At 43.4% G+C, this 10,380-nt stretch overlaps 1 protein-coding gene across 1 annotated transcript in view; it reads right to left on the reverse strand.

Moving 5' to 3' along the window:
- The window catches only part of BHLHA15 (basic helix-loop-helix family member a15), a 54,665-nt gene extending 45,408 nt beyond the window's left edge, over positions 1-9,257 (reverse strand). Inside the window, exon 1 of the mRNA XM_089682744.1 lies at positions 9,140-9,257. The gene's annotated coding sequence lies outside the window, so the exon portion shown is untranslated. The remainder of the gene's footprint in view (positions 1-9,139) is intronic.
- Between the last annotated feature and the right edge of the window lie 1,123 nt (positions 9,258-10,380).

Below are 10,380 nucleotides of genomic sequence, written 5' to 3' on the forward strand. Positions count from 1 at the left end.
ACTGTGAGCAATCCTATGCAGTCTGGGATGGTTTAGTAGGAAACTCTCTGAGGACCTGTTCACATTGCAACACGTTCCAAATGCACTGCCCTTGTGATCTTCAGTGGGTGTCAATGCAAAGTTCAGGACAGTAATTGCAGTGCGTTTGCCCGTACCAGATCACATGGTACAGAAGCAGGAGCGGACTGACAACTCATGGGGCCCCCCCCGGCAATAGGAAATCATGGGTCCCCTGTGTCCTCGCCCACACTCAAAAAATACTATGAAGGGTACCAGGGGAATCTCATGGGGCCCCCTACTGACCCCGGGCCCTCGGGCAGTGCCCGAATGCCTAAATGGTCAGTCCGCCCCTGTACAGAAGTACCATGCAACCCAGTTGCAGAGCATTTTCAAAAGTAGTGCATGTGAATGGGCTGAAATCGCACAGCACTGCACTGCTCCGGATCACATCGCACAGGAATGCACAGCATGTTCTTGTGAAATTCATAGTGAACCTTCAAGCAGTGAAACATAAAGAACTCAGTGCAAAATAACCTCTAAATGTAGCATAACACAAATCATTTTTTATAAAAACAAAATGAAATGCACTCACAAAAGGAGAAGCGGTCAGTCATTAAACAAAACTGTGGGGAAGATGACACACTGCTCCGGGATCACAACCTGAATGGGGAGAAGAGCCGGCTGGAGCAGACAGAGAGAGGATCTCCTGCTGTGACTTACAATGCTTGGAGCTGTCAAACAAGGTGTCTGCTCCTGGATCATCTCCTATGATAGATATCACAATGGACCAATTTCAGAGCATTGGACCGTCTATCATAGGAGATAATCCAGGAGCAGAGACCTTGTTTTAGATCACGTGCACACTTTTTTACAGCTGCTGTTTTTGGCATTTGACGTTTTTTTCTACAGCAGTAAACCCCCCAGCATGTTATCCTATGTGTCCATGTACACAGACTGTAATCAACGTTTTTTGGCTGGGACTTTTTTTTGGGTTTGGACTAGTGGGTTTCTAGAGGAGTTTTTTAGCTATAAAAACACTCTAATGCTGAAAAACACTCTAAGCCTCCGGTCACACTGCCGTGATTTCAGGTGCGATATTGGGAATTGAAATCATACCTGAAATCAGATCTAATGAATGTCAGTGTCTTAACATACGTGACTTGCTGCAGCGCGATTTCAAAAGTAGTTCTTGTATTACTTTTTCGGCAGTTTGTTGTAATTTCATACAGACTACAATATACATTGCACTGCAAAATGCAATCGAAAATGCAAGAAATCATTTGGAAATCTTCAGAAATTGCGACAAACAAAATATGCGATTTTAAATCGCATCCAGTGTGACCGGGGACTAAGCCCTGGTTCACACCAGTGCGACTTCAGCTGCGACATAAGATTTACAAATCGCACCTGAAGTTGCATCTAATGTATTTCTATGGCACTGATTTACCCCTGGTTCACATATATGCGGCCGTGCGGGCCGTGTTTCGCGCGGACACAAGAGCCCATTCATTTGAATGGACTCCCGTGCCCCGTGACACGCAGGGAAGAAGTCCCTGTACTACTTCTGAAAACGCAGCCCACATGGGAACCTCGGTTCCCAGCACAGTTGCGTCTTCCAGTGCGGGTGGCGTGCCATTAGAACTAATGGCACCCGCCCTCGGGTCCGCATTCCTCTGTGTGGGTGGTGCGGCTACAACGGATTTTTGTGCGGATCCGCAGCGGCACCACCTGCACACATGTGAACCTAGCCTTAATCTGTGCGATTTGAAGTAGCGCAATTTCAAAAATAGTTCCTGCACTACTTTTTCCTGATTTCATTGCAACTTGCATTGACTCCTTTTAAATGAAGTTGCAAGCCACAGTGAAATTGGAGGAATAAATCGCACTGATCTGCAGCTTTGAAATTGTGCTACTTCAAGTGGCATTTGGGGGTAGAAAAAAACCCAAGTGCCAGCGTGTTCAGCAGAGGAGCTTTGTGCTGCAAAAAAAGCCAGATGCAGCTATGCACGTGTAAATGCGTCTAAACACGCTTAAGCCCTAGGCATGTTCAGCGCTTGAATGTTCATTCATTCCAATGGCCAGAATAGGTTAAAGAATATGTAAACCCAACATTTCATATTACTGATATACGCCTGCTGTACCATGTACTTGTATGAAAAAGTATCCTGTTATCTTTGCATTGCTTCCCTTGTGTTAAATACTTGGTGTTCCTGCCAGTCCCTCTGCTTTCCAATTAAAAACTGACTACTTCTGCTGACACGCCCCCCCAGTACACAGCCATTCACTGGGAAGACCATTGAGCTACTTCTTCTCCCCCGTCTCTCTGAGCTACTTATACAGCTGAGACCAGAGGGTATGTGATCACTTATAAAAAAAGGTAAAAAAGGGTATTTATAATGTTTTTCATGTGTACACATAAATGTTTTGCCTTGCATTTCTATTTCAAGCTCCCATTCACACTTGTGCGACTTGTCATGCGACTCTTGGGGTCTAAAATTGCATGCCATGTTTCCCAATGAGCACCATTAATTTGCAGCGACTTCAAAGTAATTCCTGCTCTACTTTGTTCTGACTTTCATGCGACTTGAGGACCATAGACTTTAATGTAACCCCCCCCCACTTTCGCACCTGAATGATATACATGCAACTTGTGTGCGACTTTCTAGAGCAGAAACAATCCACCTTGGTCAAACCAAAGTCATGTCAAAGTGGCACTGTAAAGTCGCAATGAAAATCTCACTATTTTGAAGTTGCACAAGTGTGAATGGAGCCTAAACTGAATGGGTTGTTGTTTAAGGTGAAGGTTCACATACTGTATCCTTAAACATTCCAGCCAATGGAATAAATGAACGCCCAGATGCTTGACGTGCCTAAACTAATTTGTAAAATGTAGCTTTAGGCATCCAGGGGAGGAAAATAAACCCCCATCCTATGTTCATGAGGCCATAGGCAAATTTTTCCAACTTGCCAGATCTAGGTCCTGATGATCAAAATCTGTTGCAGTTGTTTTTGCTCCATACTCTGTCATATTATTATAATCTGTTTGATTGGCAAACGTTGTTTGGTGTGAAATTTCAACTGCATCTATAGGTAAATTAACAGAGATCTTGGGACATGGTACTGCACATCTTTTACATAACCATCTTACACTAGTGACAACACTAAAGAAATATTCATAGAGATACCTGCAGCATTTTTAAAGGGATAAAACAAAGATGAATCACCATTTCAGTCTTTGCAGATGACACCAAGCTGTGCAGTGGAATAACGTCCTTACAGGATGTCTCCAATTTACAAGCCGACCTCAATGCACTGTTTAATTGGGCAACTATGTGGCAAATGAGGTTTAATGTTGATAAATGTAAGATTATGTACTTGGGGGCAAAGAATATGCATGCATCATACATACTAGGGGGAGTACAACTGGAGGAATCAATGGTGGAGAAGGATCTGGGAGTTCTGGTAGATCATAAGCTTAATAATGGCATGCAATCAGGAGCGGACTGACAACTCATGGGGCCCCCGGGCAATAGAGGATCATGGGGCCCCTGTGTCCTTGCCCAAACTCAAAAAAGCCTATGAAAAAGGTACCAGGGACATCTCATGGGGCCCCCTACTGACCCCGGGTCCTTGGGCAGTGCCCGAGTTTCCAAATGGTCAGTCCGCCCCTGCATGCAATGCCAAGCTGCAGTTTCTAAAGCGAGCAAAATCCTCTCTTGTAATAACAGAGGTATAGACCCCAGAGAGAGAGATATCATTTTACCCCTGTACAAATCATTATTAACACCTCATCTGGAATATGCAGTTCAGTTTTGGGCACCAATTCACAAAAAGAACATTGGGGAACTGGAGAAAATACAGAGAAGGGAAACCAAACTGATAAGAGGCATGGAGGAGATCAGCTATGAGGAAAGATTAGAGGAACTGAATGTATTCTCTTTTGAGAAGAGGAGATTAAGGGGGATATGATCAACATGTATAAATACATCAGTGGTTCATATAGTGAACTCGGTGTAGAGTTATTCACCCTGAGGTCATCACAGAGGACAAGGGGGCACTCTTTACGTCTGGAGGAAAAGAGATGTAATCTTCAAACACGGAAAGGTTTCTTCACAGTAAGAGCTGTGAAAATGTGGAATAGACTCCCTGAAGAGTTGGTTCTGGCCAGCTCAGTGGATTTCTTCAAAAAGGGCCTGGATTCTTTCCTAGATACACAGAATATAACTGGATACTAACATTTATAGGTAAAGTTGACCCAGGGAATATCCGATTGCCTCTCGGGGGATCAGGAAAGAGTTGTTTCCTTGCAGGAGCAAATTGTTTCATGCTTTGCTGGGTTTTTTTGCCTTCCTCTAGATCAACTGTGGGTGTAGGATTATAACTTTTTTTTTTTTTAATAGTTGAACTGGATGGATGTTTGTCCTTTTTCAGCCGGACTAACTATGTAACTATGAATGTACATGTATTGGAGAGATATGCTGAACGTGTTTCGTCCGGACATACATTTCTGTCCCACAATTTGCCCACTGAAGTTCGTTCATTATGTTCCACTGCTGCTCTCCTGTAAACAGTGAAGTATTGCTGAGATGATTTATATTTGCTGTTTGTATAACTAATTCTCAGTACACTTGTTCTATACACACAGATGAGTCATAACCAAAAATTCATCCTTAGAAATTGCATAAGGTTCTTTAATAACACAATACCCAATTTATGAATGTGTTTCCCACAGTCACAAGTCTGGCCCTTCCAAACTAACAGTTGGGAGCTGAAAGCTTGAATGTGATAGTGGCATGTGATAAAGGGACTTTAAAGCAGAACATAAGGCTGTATAGTAGAATAGAAGAAGTGTGGGCAGAGGTAGGAACCAATAAGGTGTACTACATGTACTGAGAAGGAGCATACTGACAGTAGGATACAGCAGAGGCATGGCCAGGGCCATGGATAAGTGGGTACCACCAGTCCTGTACGGGGCCCAAGCAGCTGGGTGAATCAGATGTGGATAGGGAGGGTGATCGGTACAGCAGGGAGGAAATTACTGGAAATGATCCCCTGTATTGCTCTCTCTGCAGTAGCTGAAAGTTGGCTTCTTCTCCTCTCCCTGCCGCCGGCTTTCAGCTACTGCAGAGAGAGCCATACAGGGGATCAGTTCAAGTAATTTCCCCCCCACCGCACCCATCACCCTCCCTGTGTACCATACGTTTCCCCCTGCTGCCCAGGCCCCCCTGTGTGCCCCCACCCCACACAGTGCTGCCGCTTTCCTGCTCTCCTTCCGACCCGCAGCTGCAATAGGATCCTTCAGGATGGAAAGAGAGGAAAGGGTCCAGTAAATACATTACTAGTTCCGTCCTTTCCTGAATGAACACAATAAGTGACTAATACCGATTACTCACTGTGTTCATTCATAATTGAAGCATAGTAAATAGTTTTTTTTTGGAGGGTGGGGGCCCTGTCAGGTTGGCTGCATGGGGCCCGTGGTTTCTAATAGCACCCCCCAGAGATGGCAAACTCAGTAGTCTACTGCTCCTTTACTGTGGGCTGGGGGCAGGGAGGTCCCTGATCAGTATTGCTTTACGGCAATGGTGACTAGTCCGGTCACCAACCTGGTTTTGCAGTCAGCCTGAACTGGCTGAACAAAATTACTTTGGCAGGTAAAACAGAAACCATGCCATGCTTTTCAACTGTGTATTTAGCTGTTTGCCTATAGTTCAGCATTAACCACTTGCTTTCCAGAGAATTTACCCACCTTCCTGACCAGGCCATTTTTTGCGATATGGCGCTACGTTAGATTAACTGACAATTGCATGGTCATGCAACGCTGCACCCAAATGAAATTTATGTCCTTTTTTTCCCCCCACAAATAGAGCTTTCTTTTGGTGGTATTTAATCGCCACTGGGTGGTTTACTGCTTGCTCTATAAAAAAAAAAAAGAGACCGACAATTTTGAGAAAAAACTATAATTTTGACTTTTTGCTATTAAACACGTCCAGTAAAAAGATTTTAAAAAATCAAATTTAGTCATAAATTTAGGCCAAAATGTATTCTGCTACATGTCTTTGCTAAAAAAAATCCCAATACGTGTAAATTAATTGGTTTACGTGAAAGTTATAGCGTTTACAAATGGTGGTTTATATACTGGTATTTTTTTTTTACTAGTAATGGCAGCGATCAGCGACCTATAGCGGGACTGCGGTGGGCATTCTCACACTGGGGGGAACTGACTTGGTGTCACTGACAGCCCCTAATAAAATGCACTGACACTGTACTAATGGCACTGGGCAGGAAGGGGTTAATATCTGGGGCGATCAAAGGGTTAACTGTGTGCTGTTTTACTATGTGGGCTGTGTGTCTGTTTCACTGTAAGTACAATGCACAGCAGAGCCATACAAAGCAGTGTGCAGGAGCTGACCGGAGAGATCTGCATTGCTTACATACCGGTCTCTCCCCTGTCGGAAATCCTCGAAGATCTCTGAGTGTCGGCTGGGAATCACCGGCCGGGACCCAGTGATTGACAGCCGAGGCCGTGAATAGCGCCCTCTACCCGGAACTGCAAAATCACACATATATAAATATATATATATACAGTATATAATGTGTGTGTGATTTTGCACACCCGTGCAGCCCTGTAGCAGTATTTCTGCTATAGGGTGGTGCAGAAGTGGTTAAAGTGACACTAAAGTCTTATTAAAAAAATTCCAACTCCAATTTTTTTTTTTTACTGCAGTGATCTGACTTCCTGTTTGAAGATGGCTACCTTGGTTCTCCCTGGTCCCACTGTGTGTGGCCACCCTCTCTTGCTCATTTCCAGGATGAACTATGTACTATGGGATTTGTAGTGTGCATAGAGCAGCTATGACCTCAACTAACATGCACTACTTCAAACAAACGGAAGTGAGCTGGAAAAGGTGAGATTTGGGAGCTCACACAGGATGGTACAAAAAAGCAGAAAAACACAGTAAGAAACAATTTAATGAAAAATTGCTTACAGGGCAATTAAGTAGTGCATGTATATGGATTATTTTTGGGGAAGAAAGATATATTTCAGGTCTCATTCACAAAAGATGCAGTGGGATGCATGTTTGACTCACTCAAAAAATTAAAAAGCTCCTATTCACACTTGTTTGTTTTGATACAGCAAAACTCTTACAAACGCATGTCAAGTGAAAATCCTATTATTATTAGTGCCTGCTTCACCTCCATACACTGCAGTTTATAGAGATCCTCTCGGACCCCATTCACACCTGCACATGTGCATTACCATGCATGATACATGCACACAGAACACTGTACAGTACATGATATACTTAACCGCTTCCTGACCGCCCTATAGCAGGACTACTGGTACAGGGCGGTAGGGTTGCGCAAAGTCATGTATATATCCATGATCAGGGGCGGACTGACAACTCATGGGGCTCCCAGGCAATAGGGGATCATGGGGCCTCTGTGTCCTTGCCCACACTCAAAAAAGCCTATAAAAAAGGTATCAGGGGCATTTCATGTGCCCCCCTACTGACCCCGGGCCCTCGGACAGTGCCCGAGTGCTCTAATGGTCAGTCCGCCCCTGTCCGTGATGTTGTATTTCCGGGAAGGGGGCGCGAATACAGCTGTCAGTCACCGAGTCCCGGCCGGAGATTCCCCACTGGCACCTGGTGATCGCCGATTATCATTGATGGGGAGAGGTCTGTATGTAAACAATACAGATCTCTCCCCTGTCAGCTCCAGCACATTGCTTTGTATGGCTCTGCACAGCAGAGCCATACAAAGCAGCATGTCTCCCAAGTAAAACACACACAGCATACAGTTAACCCCTTGATCGTCCACATGTGCTTTTTATTAGTACTGATCACTGTATGTCACTGGGGATGTCAGTTAGTCAGTTCACCCCAGTGTCAGAATTCGCTGGTCGCTGTCATTACTAGAAAAAAAAAATTACAAACATTCCAGTATATATACCACCATTTGTAAACGCTATAACTTTCACGTAAACCATTTAATTTACACATATTTGGATTTGTTTTAGCAAAGACATCACAGAATACATTTTGGATTAAATTTCTGCCGAAATTAGATTTTTTTAATTTTTTTTACTGGACATGTTTTATAGCAAAAAGTCAAAAATATTGTTTTTTTTTATTAAATTGGCAGATTTTTTTGTTTATAGCGCAAAAAATAAAAAATGCAGAGGCGCTCAAATACCACCGAAAGAAAGCTCCATTTGTGGGGAAAAAAGGACATAAATTTCATTTGGGTACAGCATTGCATGACCGCTCAATTGTCATTTAAAATAACGCAGTATCGCAAAAAAAAAAGGCCTGGTGAGGAAGGGGGGGTAAATTCTCTGGAGGGCAAGTGGTTAAAAAAGACTAAAAGCTTTTGATGGACTAGTGCAGTTCTAGGTTTTCAGGACGCATCCCCGGAAATATCTCTGGTTCGTATCAGATACAACATTATCATTCTCTGATACTTTTTTAAATGATTCTTGACATATCAACTTAGAACACCCAGTAAAAATGCTAAAACATATTTATGTTTGCGTTTCATAAATGTAAGGGCCAGTTCATGCGTGTGCAGTGCGTTTTTTGCACTCCGCATTTTTACATCCGTCTTTAGCTGTGCTATCCATGAAGTCTGTTATTTATTTCAGGTACTTTTATAGCACCGTCAATTTACGCAGCACTTTTACATATATATTGTACATTCACATCAGTCCCTGTCCTCAAGGAGCTTAAAATCTAAGGTCCCTAACTTACATTCATTCATACACATACTAGGGCCAATTTAGACAGGATCCTACCAGCATGTCTTTGGAGTGTGGGAGGAAACCCACACAGGCACAGGGAGAACATGCAAACTCCAGGCAGGAGGTGCCATGGTTGGGATTCGAACCAATGACCCTAGTGCTGCCAGGCGGAAGTGCTAACCATTTAGCCACTGTGCTACCCATTAGAACATGTGTTTTGACTACGTCCTTGAAGCAGTCATGGCAAGCAATTCTTTTCTTTAAGACCCAGTTATGAATCAATCATGCTATAGTATCGGCAGGTTTAATTGAGCTGGAATAATCTGTGCATAGTGTTGGGAGTCCCTGTATTTGTGCAGGTGGAGGGAAGGAGAGTTGCAGTGAATACACACACATTACCTGCTCTCTGTCTTTCTGCAGTCTGTTTCAGGATGGAATTATCCGGTGTCAGGGTCCAGTAGGTCAGGTGCAGCTCAGTGAGATGCAGGGAGGTTGCAGGCGTCTGCGTCTATTGCTGTGAGCCTGGGGATAGTACACGTAGCTTTAGTGCACAGTTGGGGAAGGGGTGGGGTCTGGCAGCATCTCACATGCAAAAACTAAACAAGCCCTAGAAGCTCTTCCAGCTGTGGCACATGCTCAGCTCTGCCACTTGTCACATTGGAGCTCTGTAAGTAAATGTTCCCATTCTTATTTAGAAAGAACACCTAGGTAAATACGCATATCTGCGCAGCGTTCCTGAAACAATGTGCTTTATTGCGATAAGAGCAGTCAGGGAGACATTCTGTTTTTCAAACCTCGTAGACTAGTGACCATTCTTAAGGTCATTGCTTTTCTTTTTCTTTTGCATAATCAATCTTTATGAACATTTGCTCCAATGTTACCCAGGAACTCCATCACACCAAAAAAAGGAGAAAAAAAAGAAAAAAAAGGGTAGGAAATAGGAATAGGGGAAAAAAGGCAGATTAAAACAAACCCCCTGCCCGAAAAACAATAAACACCCGGGTAAGTAAGTAAATGTTCCCATTCTTATTTACAAAGAACCTCAAAACCTCGTAGACTAGTGACCATTCCTATGATCATTGCTTTTCTTTTTTTTTTTTCATAATCAATCTTTATGAACGTTTGTTCTAATGTTATCCAGGAACTCCATTACACCAAAAAAAGGAAAAAAAAGAGAAAAGAAAGGGTAGGGAATAGGGGAAAAAGGCAGATTATAACAAACTCCCTGCCCGAAAAACAATAAACAACACCCGGGTAAGTAAGTAAGTGTTCCGATTCTTATTTACAAACAACCTCAAATCTAGTAGACTAGTGACCAGGGGTGGACTGACCATTTAGAAACTCGGGCACTGCCCGAGGGCCCGGGGTCAGTAGGGGGCGCCATGAGATGCCCCTGGTACCTTTTTCATAGGCTTTTTTTAAATTCTGGGCAAGGACACAGGGGCCTCATGATCCCCTATTGCCCGGGGGCCCCATGAGTTGGCAGTCCACCCCTGCTAGTGACCATTCCTAAGATCATTGCTTTTCTTTTTTTTTTTTCATAATCAATCTTTATGAGCATTTGTTCCAATGTTATCCAGGAACTCCATCACACCAAAAAAAGGGAAAGAAAGAGAAAAGAAAGGGTAGGGAATAGGGGA

Source organism: Staurois parvus, unplaced genomic scaffold (genome assembly GCF_062004578.1).
Source record: "Staurois parvus isolate SC_StPar_1 unplaced genomic scaffold, SC_StPar_1.0 ptg000297l, whole genome shotgun sequence".
NCBI lineage: Eukaryota > Metazoa > Chordata > Amphibia > Anura > Ranidae > Staurois > Staurois parvus.